The sequence below is a fragment of the Melozone crissalis genome, unplaced genomic scaffold (genome assembly GCF_028551555.1).
Source record: "Melozone crissalis strain CALT ecotype California unplaced genomic scaffold, PUWL_Pcris_2 ptg000110l_1, whole genome shotgun sequence".
Classification (NCBI taxonomy): Eukaryota; Metazoa; Chordata; class Aves; order Passeriformes; family Passerellidae; genus Melozone; species Melozone crissalis.
The window spans coordinates 3,070,416-3,084,650 of record NW_026535887.1 but is presented as its reverse complement, the minus strand read 5'-3'; positions in this window follow the sequence as shown (position 1 = coordinate 3,084,650).

Below are 14,235 nucleotides of genomic sequence, written 5' to 3'. Positions count from 1 at the left end.
AATCACTGCTTGGAGGACAGGACAGTTGGCAGCAGTGACTCTATTAGCCAAAATTATGAGTGTTTCAAAACACCATCTGTTGCTGGTTACCTCGAAGCCACGAAAATAGAAACTCAATTTACATACTGGACTCTGCTGAGGACACACTGCTGGGCACAGGCTCCATGATTGAGGAGGAAATTGCCTCTTGCTGTTCCCATCCGTGTCTGTCTGGACCTCCTGCCTCCCTCTTCCAATGGATTCCGATGCTCTTGTCAGTTCCTGCATCTCTGAACTGTGGAATCATTTATTCACCAACCCTAGATGGAAATACAGGACAAAAATCTTCCTGGTTATCACAGGCCACCACATCATCTGGAGGGAAAAGCACTCTGCTGCTGGAACCTCCAGAAATCTTTGGAATAAAAGGACATGTCCAAATTAAAACTTCCCATTCAGGACTCAAATCCTGCATTAAAAACATACAGGACACAGCACACGTCCTTTAACAGGAAACCCTGTTAATGTGGCAAAGTAAAGCACTTGAAAATTAGGGAATGGCAGATTGATTGTTGCCATGGAGAAGTCCTTGAGAGCATTAATCACTGCCTGGAGAGCTGGGATTGAAGAGTGTGCAGAAAAGGAAAATGTGGGGCCACACACAGCTCCAGGGTGTGGAAACAAACCCTCCCATGGTGCTGATCAGAGCCCTTCCGTTATCCCAGCAGGGAGGGGATGTCCTGCAGGAGAATCCCTGTGGGATGGGGTGTTTGATGTTCCTGCAGGGAAGGGATGTGTCCTGCAGCAGAATCCCTGTGGGATGGGGTGTTTGACATTCCTGCAGGGAAGGGATGTGTCCTGCAGGAGAATCCCTGTGGGATGGGGTGTTTGACATTCCTGCAGCAGGGAAGGGATGTGTCCTGCAGGAGAATCCCTGTGGGATCAGGTGTTTGATGTTCCTGCAGGGAAGGGATGTGTCCTGCAGGAGGATCCCTGTGGGATGGGGTGTTTGATGTTCCTGCAGCAGGGAAGGGATGTGTCCTGCAGGAGGATCCCTGTGGGATGGGGTGTTTGATGTTCCTGCAGCAGGGAGGGGATGTGTCCTGCAGGAGAATCCCTGTGGGATCAGGTGTTTGATGTTCCTGCAGCAGGGAGGGGATGTGTCCTGCAGGAGAATCCCTGTGGGATCAGGTGTTTGACATTCCTGCAGCAGGGAGGGGATGTGTCCTGCAGGAGAATCCCTGTGGGATGGGGTGTTTGATGTTCCTGCAGCAGGGAAGGGATGTGTCCTGCAGGAGAATCCCTGTGGGATGGGGTGTTTGATGTTCCTGCAGCAGGGAAGGGATGTGTCCTGCAGGAGAATCCCTGTGGGATCAGGTGTTTGATGTTCCTGCAGCAGGGAGGGGATGTGTCCTGCAGGAGGATCCCTGTGGGATGGGGTGTTTTACATTCCTGCAGCAGGGAGGGGATGTGTCCTGCAGGAGGATCCCTGTGGGATGGGGTGTTTGACATTCCTGCAGCAGGGAAGGGATGTGTCCTGCAGGAGAATCCCTGTGGGATCAGGTGTTTGATGTTCCTGCAGCAGGGAGGGGATGTGTCCTGCAGGAGGATCCCTGTGGGATGGGGTGTTTGATGTTCCTGCAGGGAAGGGATGTGTCCTGCAGGAGAATCCCTGTGGGATGGGGTGTTTGATGTTCCTGCAGCAGGGAAGGGATGTGTCCTGCAGCAGAATCCCTGTGGGATGGGGTGTTTGATGTTCCTGCAGCAGGGAGAGGATGTGTCCTGCAGGAGGATCCCTGTGGGATGGGGTGTTTGATGTTCCTGCAGCACAGACACTGCCAGGGATTCCCTGTAGGGTCACAGACCTCGCGGAGCACAACATGAAGGTGGAAATAAACGTGGGATGTAGATGGGATTGGGATGGGCATCACAGCAGATGTTCAGGATGATCCACAGTGTATCCTGGTATATTAAATACATATTATGAATATTTATATATGTATTATATATATTTTTATACAGTGGATCCAGAGTGTAAACCCTGAGGAGCTCTCAGCTCTGCCAGGGGCTGTGTGATCCTGAGCCACTCTCCTGCTCTGTACCTGTAAAATAGGGATAGAAGTGCTTCACTTGCCAAATGCCTTTATGAGCAAAATGTTATTCAATACAAATTTAGAATTTATACATTCTACATAATATATAATATATAATATATAATATATAATATATAATATATAATATATAATACCTAATACATAATACATTACATAATATATAACATATATTATACATTATGTATAAAATATAAAATATAATGTATCATATATAATAGATAGTAGATAATATATTATATATTATATATTATATATTATGTATTATATATTATATATTATATATTATATATTATATATTATATATTATTATATATTATATATTATATATTATATATTATATATTATATATTATATATTACATGGGTGCATTTTTCAATTAAATTAAAGGTTTTTGAAACAATAACCATAGAAACACAGAATAGTTTGTGTTGGAAGGGAACTTAAAGCACTTTTAATTCCAATCCCCTCCCATGGCAGGGACCCTTCCACTGTCCCAGGCTGCTCCCAGCCCTGTCCAGCCTGGTCTTGGGCAATTCCAGGGATCCAGGAACCTTGATAGAAGAGGGATAGGAGAGATTGGAGATGGAAACAGAAAATGTCCTTCCTCAGTGTGTGACTGATAAACAATTTCCTCTCATCCGCACAGTTCAGCCCATTGCCCAAAACTCAGCCAAAACAACCCAATAGTAATTTACAACTGTTAAATATTCAATGATGGGAGGGGAAAAGCTGCTAGAACCATAAAGCATTTCCAGGGTGATGTCAGTTGTGTCAGACAGAAATGGTGCATTGGCAGAGGTGATTCTGAGCCCCAGACCTGGGCACAGCACCCAGGTGGGGTCACAAAACTGCATTTTGGGGGCCTGTCTTTGTTTCCTCTCCCTGCTTTGTGACTTCTCCCTCATTCCAGCTGATTAAAAAAGATCTGTGTCTTTCACTGCCCTTCGATGTGAGCATTGGCTGCCCTTTACTCACCACTCAGGTTTAATATTCCCAAATTTTATTAACCAGTTATTTACAAACTGCCAAATCAAACAGATTAGCAAGCAAGACCGAAAACAAGACAAAAGATCCTGTGTTAGTGTCTGACTGAGTAAATAATCTGCCTGGGTCATGCATAATTAATCAGTTTGCTGTTTCACCATTCCTGATGATCCTGGCAAATAACACACAACTCTGGGTTTTGCTTGGATTGCCTCTGTTGCACACACAGGCGGTTGGCTGCATGCTTTCTTCCAGTAAGGAAAGAGCAAATTTCACAGAACAAACCTCTGGAGAAGCTGGTGACCTCCCCACACAAACCTGAGAGCTCTGGGCTGTGTCAGTGCGGCATTAGAGACAAAAACCTTCCCCAGAAATGGATCAAACATCTGCAGAAACGTGGCATGATCCTGTTTTCCCCAGTGTATGGCCACAACAGCTGCCATAGAAAGAAATATTCATTTTAGGATGTTTATTGTATCTTAATAAGAATCTGATTAGGAAAATAATTTAGGAATGTTTAGTTTTAATCTGTTAGATCTGCTAAGCAAAGGCAAGAGGTCCTTGACAAGGCTGTGCCAAAGGAAAGGACAACCCAAGTGCTTGTCCACTCTGATTCTCACAATCCTTTTTTATGCTGGTTTCCCATTTCAAGCTCATCATGGAAGGGGCACTGCTCCCTCCCTGCCAGGGTGAGGCAAACTCAGCCATGGAGCAGAGATTTCATCCGGCTCACACTGAAAGCTCTGGCCTCGCTGGGAGAAATTTTATTGAATAAAATTGGAGAGGCAGGATGGCTCAGTGAGGCTCAGCCAGCTCCCATTTCTGGGCATCACAGAATCCCTGGATGGTTTGGGTTGAAGGGACCTCAAAGCTCATCCAGTGCCATGGGCAGGGACATTTCCCACTATCCCAGGGTGCTCCAATCCCCATCCAGCCTGGCCTTGGACACTTCCAGGGATCCAGGGGCAGCTCCAGCTTTTTTGGGCACCCTGTACCAGTGTCACCACCTTCACAGTAAAGAATCTCTTCCTAAAATCACAATTTTCAGCAGACTGAGGTGTCTGACTCCAGCAGTAAGATGGGACAGTCCCTCAAACTGCCCCTGCTGTCCTCACCCCAATCTGAGCAGACACCTGAGTTTTCAGAGCAGTACAAGTCTCTGTTCCTCACCTTGATCTTCCACATGCCCACAACAGCAGATTCATTGATGATTTTGAAATCCCTGGCAGCCCCAGGGACAGGATTTTTAACACCAGTTAATCCACTTTGCCCTCCTGCCACAACATTTCCTTCCCTTGCCAGCACTCCTGGAAGGAGAAGCTGCTCCAGGCACCCAGGGTGGACACAGGGGATTTACTTTTCCTTCAGCTTTTTCCCAAATCCTTGCAGATCTGTCTCATAAAATGCATTTCTCCTCCTTTAACACCCACCCTCCGTTAGAATTCCTCCTGAGAGGTTGAAAAGCTCCAATGTTTGCTCCTTGTGGAAGTGTTTCAGCTCTGTAGTCAAATAACCCATCAGTCATCTTTCAGTCAAGGCACAAGCACTGAACTCCCTCACTCACTGTGCAGCTTTATTTCCACCCCTGAGTTGTTTCCTGGGCTCAAATCCACAGTGCACCTTTTTGGGATACATTTTTGGGGCAGAATGTCATCACTGGTGTCCCTCATGCTGCATTCAGAGGGAAATGCACCTCTTTCAATTAGTCACTGTTCTCCTGAATTGTTTAATCTCCTCTTTAATTATTATGGCACTTTAACAACGGAGCTGTCAGCCTGTTGGAAAATTTACTCCTGGAAAAGCAAACAGTGCCAGTGGAGTAACCTGGATGGCAAATAAAGGACTTTTCCCTGCTGATTCCCACAGACTGGGTCTTGTTTAAAGCTCCTATAATGAGCTGAAGGAAATACAGGCACATTTCAATTAAAGAACCGCGAGCTCCCTGGGGAAAGCTCTCCAAGAAAATTGTGTAAAGAAACAATCTGACTGCTTTCCATTTTGGGTTTGGATACATGGAATTAAGGTCTCTTGAAAAATTAAATGTTTTATTAGGCAGTGTGGAGCAAAGTGATGTTGATCCATTTTCCTCTAATAAACTTTAGGCCACTGGATTGAACCAAGGGTTTCACTTTCCCCCACAGATCAACCCTAAGATTGAGGCTTGAATTTCCCTGCAGAAATGGAGGGGTTTCAATGAATGCATATCCAGGACTAAAAATTGCTTTTTCTTTTGAACAGTAAAGCACCAAAAACGCTGAAGGATTTCACATGAATGCTACTCCATTTTAAGCTGTATCTTCCGCCATTTTAAAGTTGCATCCTTCACCATTTTAAAGTTTCTTACTTAGTTTGAGCTGCTGTTTCACATGATGTTGGATATTGGATAAGCTCTATTATAGAAAAAAAAAATCTATTTTAGTGAAAGTGGAGGTGATGTCCCAGCATGGGATGACTCCTCTCATGTCTGCTGGAAGGACTGGAATGGGATTCAGGACAAGGGCAGTGAGGAAGTAGAAGGATCCTACCCATAAATAAAGAGGCAAGGCACAGAAAATTTAATTCCAGGAGGGTGAAAACTGTTGTATTTGTATTCAAGCAAGTGTTTGTATCCTGATTTTTTCAGACCCCCTTTCCTGTGTTACTGGGGGACAGTAAAGACTTCCCCATCCTCTGTGACTTTGGAGCCTTTCCCCACGTGCTCCCTCAAGGAGATCCCACCTGGCACATTGGAAAATTAATTTCTCTTCTAATTTTTCCTTTCTTTTCTTTCCCTCTTGAGCCTTTTTCCTGGTGGTCAGACCACCCCCAGGCTGGGGCTGAGCTCCTGAGCAATCCCCACATCCCCATGGACACCCAGTGACCCTTCCATGGTTCCATGGAGCTCACCATGACCACGCTGCTCCTTCCCCTGGGCTCCCTGGGGAAGAGACTTTACAGCAACTTCTGTGAGCCAGAGACAAGTTTGGGAAGAGGATCCATGTTTGATAAGAGGATCCGTGTTTGGGAAGAGGACCCATGTTTGATAAGAAGAGGATCCATGTTTGGGAAGAGGATCCGTGTTTGGGAAGAGGACCCATGTTTGATAAGAAGAGGATCCATGTTTGGGAAGAGGATCCATGTTTACCCCTGAAAGAATTTCCAACCCAGCTTGTTGATATAGCATCCAAAAAACAAAGAAGGATAAATCAGAGAAACTGCAACTGCCTGTTCAATGAGCACCTTGTTTGTCTCTTGTGACCAATGAGTAAAGTGCAAACTGATGAGTTGTGTAAGAGTGTATAAAAAGCATCAATGCTGGAATAAAAACAGTCTGAAACCTCCTGGAAATGGAGTGTGTTGCTTTGTGTTGTCTCCATCTCAACCACGACACTTCCTGGCTGCTGAGGAAGTACAAACAATAAACAGAGATATCAGATAATGTTTTCCAGAAAGGAATTCTGCAGTTCAGCCCCCATAAAAATAAACAAAACGAGGGAGGGAGATGTTTAATGATGCAGTGAAAGAAGTGAATATTAACAGGGATAACTTCAAATCTCTCTCTCTGTTCAGAGAGAGCAGAAAGGACAGAGAATGATCAAAACCTTGATGGTGAAAGCTCAGCTCCCAGGCCTTGTGACTCAACACCAGTAGCTCTCTCCATATGTAGGAACATCACGGGTAGGATGGTCGGGATGGACAGAGATGAGAGATCTCCGAAGCCAGGTGGTGGAACTTGGGGTTTATTGCAAAGGGCCTGGGTGCAGGGCCCTGCTGGGATTTGGGGTTTATTGCAAAGGGCCTGGGTGCAGGGCCCTGCTGGGATTTGGGGTTTATTGCAAAGGGCCTGGGTGCAGGGCCCTGCTGGGATTTGGGGTTTATTGCACAGAGCCTGGGTGCAGGGCCCTGCTGGGATTTGGGGTTCATTGCAAAGGGCCTGGGTGCAGGGGCCTGCTGGGATTTGGGGTTTATTGCAAAGGGCCTGGGTGCAGGGCCCTGCTGGGATTTGGGGTTTATTGCACAGAGCCTGGGTGCAGGGCCCTGCTGGGATTTGGGGTTTATTGCAAAGGGCCTGGGTGCAGGGCCCTGCTGGGATTTGGGGTTCATTGCAAAGGGCCTGGGTGCAGAGGCCTGCTGGGATTTGGGGTTTATTGCACAGGGCCTGGGTGCAGGGCCCTGCTGGGATTTGGGGTTTATTGCAAAGGGCCTGGGTGCAGGGCCCTGCTGGGATTTGGGGTTTATTGCAAAGGGCCTGGGTGCAGGGCCCTGCTGGGATTTGGGGTTTATTGCACAGGGCCTGGGTGCAGGGCCCTGCTGGGATTTGGGGTTCATTGCAAAGGGCCTGGGTGCAGGGCCCTGCTGGGATTTGGGGTTTATTGCACAGGGCCTGGGTGCAGGGCCCTGCTGGGATTTGGGGTTTATTGCAAAGGGCCTGGGTGCAGGGGCCTGCTGGGATTTGGGGTTTATTGCAAAGGGCCTGGGTGCAGGGCCCTGCTGGGATTTGGGGTTTATTGCAAAGGGCCTGGGTGCAGGGGCCTGGTGGGAGCTGCAGCCACAGCTCAGAGCAGGCCCAAGAGAAGAGAGGGGGAGAGAGGATGAGACGGTAAGAGAGCAAGGGTGTAAAAGCATAAAAGAGTAAAAGGCAAGAGGGCAAAGTTCCTGTTACAGTACAGTAAATCTTCTTCTGTGTTGAATATTCTGATTCTCACTAACAATCTCATACAAGATACAAATCTTACAGCATTTACATCCTATAAGAATTATTACATCACCACACTGTGTTACATTTTAAACCCTAAAAACTCCTCTTTGGGCCCCTTCTGCCAAGCTGCAGGGTCTGCTCTGACCCTTGGGCCTGTCTGCAAGCAGGGGGTGTTGTTCCATCAAAAGGGGATCACCTTCAGCTGGCCATGCCATTGTTTTCCAGTTGTTCAGTAACTGAGGGATCTCAAACCTTGCTTTCATTTCAATCTCACTTACAGTTTCCATATTCTCAAAATCTTTTGCCAGACAATCATATTTATAAGGCTTTCCTGTTTCATCTTCCCCAGCATCCTTGGAAGTCCCGAGCCCTTGATGCTCCCTGCAGGAGCTCTGGGATGGAGCCTGGATGATGCCCCAGCCCAGACAAGTTCTCTGATGAAAAACTCCACAGGAGGCAGAGCCTGGTGAAGGTCAGGGAACATTGGGGCTGACATTGATGTTAAACATGAAATCCTCCTGCTTTTGTGCCCGAGCAGCTGGAGCCCTGTGGATGTGGCACTTGGGGACATGGCTCAGTAGTGGCTTGGCAGAGCTGGGAATGGTCAGACTTTATCCTAAAGGACTTTTCCAAACTTTTCTGTGATTCCCTGATTTGATGTTCCTGCTTCTTTTCCAGATTCTCTATTCAATACCTGGAGTTTGCCAGTTTGAGGTGGATTTTCTGCTCGCACACATCTGAAGTGGGCTCAGATCAATCACCATCAGAAGCAATTAATAGATGGATTTTGATTGCTACACTTTTATTTGCCATTCTGCTTTTTTGTTGTATTTTTCCCTGGTAGAAATGCACTCCCTGTTAACCACTGAAGGGAACTCCTACAATCCCTTGTACCACAATTACACCACTCCTGAAATGAGCCCATTATTTATGTGAACATATAAAATGTTCCACTTTTACACAGCCCACCTTCCCTCTCTGTTTGCAGATTGCTCCTGAGAGTTGTGAGCTGGACGGGAGTTTATTTGCCACTAGTTAACAAATGATTTTTGGGCTGCAAATTTGTGCTCAGCCCTGCCCTCCTGGATTTAGCCAGGCACAGGAGACCACTCCTGACAGGTCATCCCTGTCCTCAGGGATCACCTGAACCCATGGAGCTCCTTGTGGCATCCAGTCCATCACTCTGCTGGAAACAGCCACTTAAAAATTCATTTTTGAAGTCCCTTGGTCGTTTCTGGCTGTTAACAAGACAAAAACCCCAATACACAATGTGCTCTACGTGACCACAACCATCTTAATTTATATTTTATTTGTACTGAGGAATGGATGAGAAGTCATCCCTAAAGTTCAGATTTTGGGTGCTGGAATAAAGCTTAATTTAAGATTAGAGGAGGTTTATCTGTGCTTGGGAATGTCAGGATTATTCACACAGTGATTGCTTGGAATGGATCAAATCAGGTCACTCATTCAGTAATTAGGCCTGAGTTCATCAGCTGAAGAGAAAACACAGATAAGAAATGTTTGGGAAAGAATTTTTATTGCTCCAAAGATTTAATATTCAGACATTATAGACTTGAGTAAATTCTAATTGTGTTTCTAACTCTACATTTAATAAATGGACCATGGAAAAGGAAAGAAGAAAAAAAGGTCTGTGAGCAGTGGGAGGAAAAAGCAGGAAATGAGACCATGAATCAAATGCGGACTTGGAGATGACAGTCGGGCTGGCTACAAATCCCACAGCTCACTTGCTGCTGATGGGAACCACACCAGTCAGATAAAAGGATATCAACATAAATTATCACAGATTAATGTGACATTATGTGAATACATCACACTTTGAAGTCCACGGGTAAATCCGAGGGTCCAGCATGTAACACATCAAGGACTGAAATCAGCTTTTCTTTGTATTTTTTTTGCTCAGAAACAGAAAAATTCATGTTTTTTGCCAGAGGAGGCTGGAGCTCCTCAGCTCTGGAGCCAGGCTGGGAGAGCTGGGAATGTTCCCCTGGAGCAGGGAAGGCTCCAGGGAGAGCTCCCAGCACATGGCAGGGCCTGCAGGGGCTCCAGCAGAGCTGCAGAGGGACTGGGGACAAGGCCTGCAGGGACAGCACCCAGGGAATGGCTCCCACTGCCAGAGGGCAGCCATGGGTGGCATCTTGGCAATGAGCAATTCCTGCCTGGGCTGGCATTGCCAGAGCAGCTGGGGCTGCCCCTGATCCCTGCAGTGCCCAAGGCCAGGCTGGAGCAGCCTGGGATCGTGGGAGGTGTCCCTGCCCATCAGGCTGGAACTGGATGGTCTTGAAGGTCTCTTTCCGCCAAATAATTCCTGATTGTCTGCATGTCCCGAAGATAGAATCTATGATTTACCCATGGTGATGCCTTAAGTTTTAGCTATTTTCCAGATTCTACATTAGTATGTAACTCTGAACTCCATATAAAGTGTCAGCCAGTTCTCCTCACAGTTCAGTCACACAGAACAATCCTTTTCCAGCCCCAGAACCAAGGACACTGCTGCAGCTTTAGGCTCAAGAAATAAAAACACCAGTGAATTGAGGAGAGCAGTCTGTGAGGATGGGACTGCAGAACCTGGAGCTGTAATTGGACAATTAACTCCAATATGGAAATGGACCAAAACTTATAAAAATGTGAAGATTTGTGACCAGGCCTCCATCTTGGGTCCATCCATGGCTGGGCTCTTGCACTGCCCAAGGTGTATCCTGTGAAGGCCTTCGATAAATATCTTTATTCCTTTAACTCTGTCTAGCCTCTGTTCCAGGCAGCCTCTCCAGGCTTCAGTGATATCCCTGTTGAGTTTGTGAGGTCCCCAGGATGAGGTGAGAAATGAGAACCTGACTCCTTGTTCTCAGAAGGCTGATTATATAATATAATATAATATAATATAATATAATATAATATAATATAATATTACATTACATTACATTACATTACATTACATTACATTATATTATATTATATTATATTATATTATGCTATACTAAAGAAAGATAAAGAATACACCAGAAGGTTTAACAAGAATGAATAATAAAATCTCATGACTGACTCCTCAGAGTCCAACACAGCTGATGGTGATTGGTCATTAATTAAAAACAGTTCACATGTTTGGATAAACAATCTCCAGACCACATTCCAGGGCAGCAAACACAGGAGAAGCTGAGGCTTCTCAGCTTCCCAGGAGAAGAAATCCTGGTGAAGGGATTTTTCAGAAAATATGACAGTGACAGGATCCCATTTCCAGCAGAAGGCTCCATGCCACAGGAAAGAGCTGTTTCCATGCTCTGAGACCTTGCAGACGCTGCTGTGACATTCAGTGGCTGTGAGGAGGAGCTGAGGAACAATCCCAGCCCTTCCACACTGAACACTTCCACGGAGCACACAGGACTGACAACGTCTCTGGTGTCGAAATGACCCCAAGGTGTTGGAAAGTCTCTTTTCCCCAGCCCAAGGCTGAAGAAGTCAGGATTCCTTGGCTCTCATTCTCAAGGTTGTTTATTTGCTTTTATCTCATACATTGTCTGTCTGACCCGCTGAGATCTGTACAGCAGATCGGGTTGTGGCACAGTCCCTGCCCTTGGGGTGGTGTTGGCTTTTTATACTAAGAACTACCTGTACTTTATTTACAATAATTTCCCAATACCTATCACTTATGTTAGACAGTTTATCTCTACTCTAAACTAATCCAGAAGTGTCACCATCGCAGCAGAAGATGGAGGACAAGAAGAAGGACAGGGCACACCCAGATTCCTCCATCTTGCCTCTTGAACCCCCATTCTAAACCCCCAAAATTCTACTTTTTCACCCTGTGACAAATTCACTGTCATTCTACTCAAACCCTTGTGGCTTGTAACTCCTCACACGAAGTTGGGAATTGTTTCCATGGGCTAAAATCAAAGGCACAGGTGTTTGTGACTCTGTGCCAGGGTCTCTGAGCCCCCTGCCAGGGTGTGGAATCACCCAGGGCAGCCAGAGCAACGTCCTGGGTTCCTACAAGGACCACCAAGGGACACCTGGCAAAGTCACCCGGTGTGACAGTGACTGAGCAGGACTGTTCTCTCCACGGAGCAGAACCTGACAGCAGGAGTGCAATGAGCCATGAGCACCTCACCCATCCAGGCTTTCCATGGCATTTCAAAATTCCTCACACAAGAGACTGAATTTTAATTGTCATTTGTTCCTGGGCACATTAGGATTTATTTGGGAATGCCTGGCAAGGCTGTCCTTCAGTACTGGTGGAGTACATCAGAAAAATTGAGTATGGAGTGGTGGAAGAAATATTTCTGCCACAATGGAATATGTTCAGACAAGGACAAACAGGATTGGACAAGAGTGTTGTGTTTTAACAAAGAACCAGGCATTTATAACCTGCCCATAAAAAGGGAAAATGTGGAAAAGCATGTGGCCACACAAAGAGTGAAAGCTTTTAAGCTAAAAATAAAACTATAATAATGATACCCTAATGATTGTTTTTGGCACTGCTGAGGCTCCACCTCTGTCACTGTTATATTTTCTAGAAAAATTTATTCACCAGGATTTCTTTTCTTGAGAAGCTGAGAAACCTCAGAGAAAAATGAGAATAATAATTATCTAATTGCTTCTCCTGTGTTTTGCTGCTTTGGAATGTGGTTGGAGATTGTTTATCCAACAGGTGATTGTTTCATTGGTTTCATGGGAATTGTTTTGACTTAATGACCAATCACAGGGAGCTGTGTCCAGGCTCTGGAAGGAGTCACAAGTTTTAATTAGTATCTTGTTAAGCCTTCTGTCTGTATCCTTTCTCTATTCTTTAGTATAGTTTTAATATAACAATATCATAAAATAATCAATTATCCTTCTAAAAACATAAAGTCAGATTCATCTTTCCTCCCCATGAAAAAAGACCCCAAAAATACCTCACACCTCAATTTCTGTGTTCAGTTTTGGGACCTTCATGACAAGAATGAACTGGAGGGGCTGGAACAGGTCCAGGGAAGGGAATGGAACTGGGAAGGGTTTGGAGAGGCTGAGGGAGCTGGGAAGGGTCTGGAGAACCAGGAGGGGCTGAGGGAGCTGGGAAGGGCCTGGAGAACCGGGAGGGGCTGAGGGAGCTGGGCAGGGGCTGAGCCTGGAGCAAAGGAGGCTCAGGGGCCCTGGTGGCTCTGCACAAGTCCCTGCCAGGAGGGCACAGCCGGGGGGTCGGGCTGTGCTCCAGGGAACAGGGACAGGAGCAGAGGGAGCGGCCTCAGGCTGGGCCAGGGGAGGTTTAGGTTGGGGATTAGGAAAGATTTCATCCCTGAAAGGGTTGTCCAGTCTTGGCACAGCTGCCCAGGGCAGTGGTGGAGTCCCCACCCCTGCAGGGATTTAAAAGCCATGTGGATGTGGCACTTGGGGACATGGCTCAGTGGTGGCCTTGACAGAACTGAGAATGGTCAGACTTTATCCTAAAGGACTTTTCCAAACTTTTCTGTGATTCCATGATTTGATGTTCCTGCTTGTTTTCCAGATTCTCTATTCAATACCTGGAGTTTGCCAGTTTGAGGTGGATTTTCTGCTCGCACACATCTGAAGTGGGCTCAGATCAATCACCACCAGAAGCAATTAATAGATGGATTTTGATTGCTACACTTTTATTTGCCATTCTGCTTTTCTGTTGTATTTTTCCCTGGTAGAAATGCACTCCCTGTTAACCACTGAAGGGAACTCCTACAATCCCTTGTACCACAATTACACCACTCCTGAAATGAGCCCATTATTTATGTGAACACATAAAATGTCCCACTTTACACAGCCCAACTTTCCTCTCTGTTTGCAGATTGCTCCTGAGAGTTGTGAGCTGGACGGGAATTTATTTGCCACTAGTTAACAAATGATTTTTGGGCTGCAAATTTGTTGTAGCTTTTTCCAACATTAATTTCTAGCAGTATTTTATTTTCTTTTATTTTTCCCATCTAGCAATACCCTCCAAAGAGCTCTCCAATAGGCCTGACAGCCCACAGAGAGAAGCTCCTGACATATAGATAGCCCTGGCCTGCAGCAAAGACTCTTTCATTTCCACCTATTAGAGGGGAGCCATAAATTCTGGGGTACCTCAGCCCTGCTCTTCCCACTGCCACTGAACTTCCCAGACACAGCAAAATCACCCAAAGCCATTTTGAGATTTAATTCTGCCCATTTGTCCCTTTTTTTTTTAACCCCCCTGCTGAAATCTCTGCATATGTTCTGTAATTTCCAGCCATAGAAAACAATCATAAAAAGCCCCTGGTAGGAAAAGAGCTGTTGTTAAAACCTTAATTCCTAAATATAAATCTTCCTGTTCAGTGAGGCAAGGGCTGTGTCTCGGCCCTGCCAAATAAATTGGGAAGAGCTTCTTCTGATTTGGAGCTGAGCATTTCCAAAAGTGCCATCGCTCACTGAATAAACACAATTTGACCCTTTAAAAACATTCCCAGAGGAGAAAAATAAAGAAAACTCATTGCTATCAGTTTG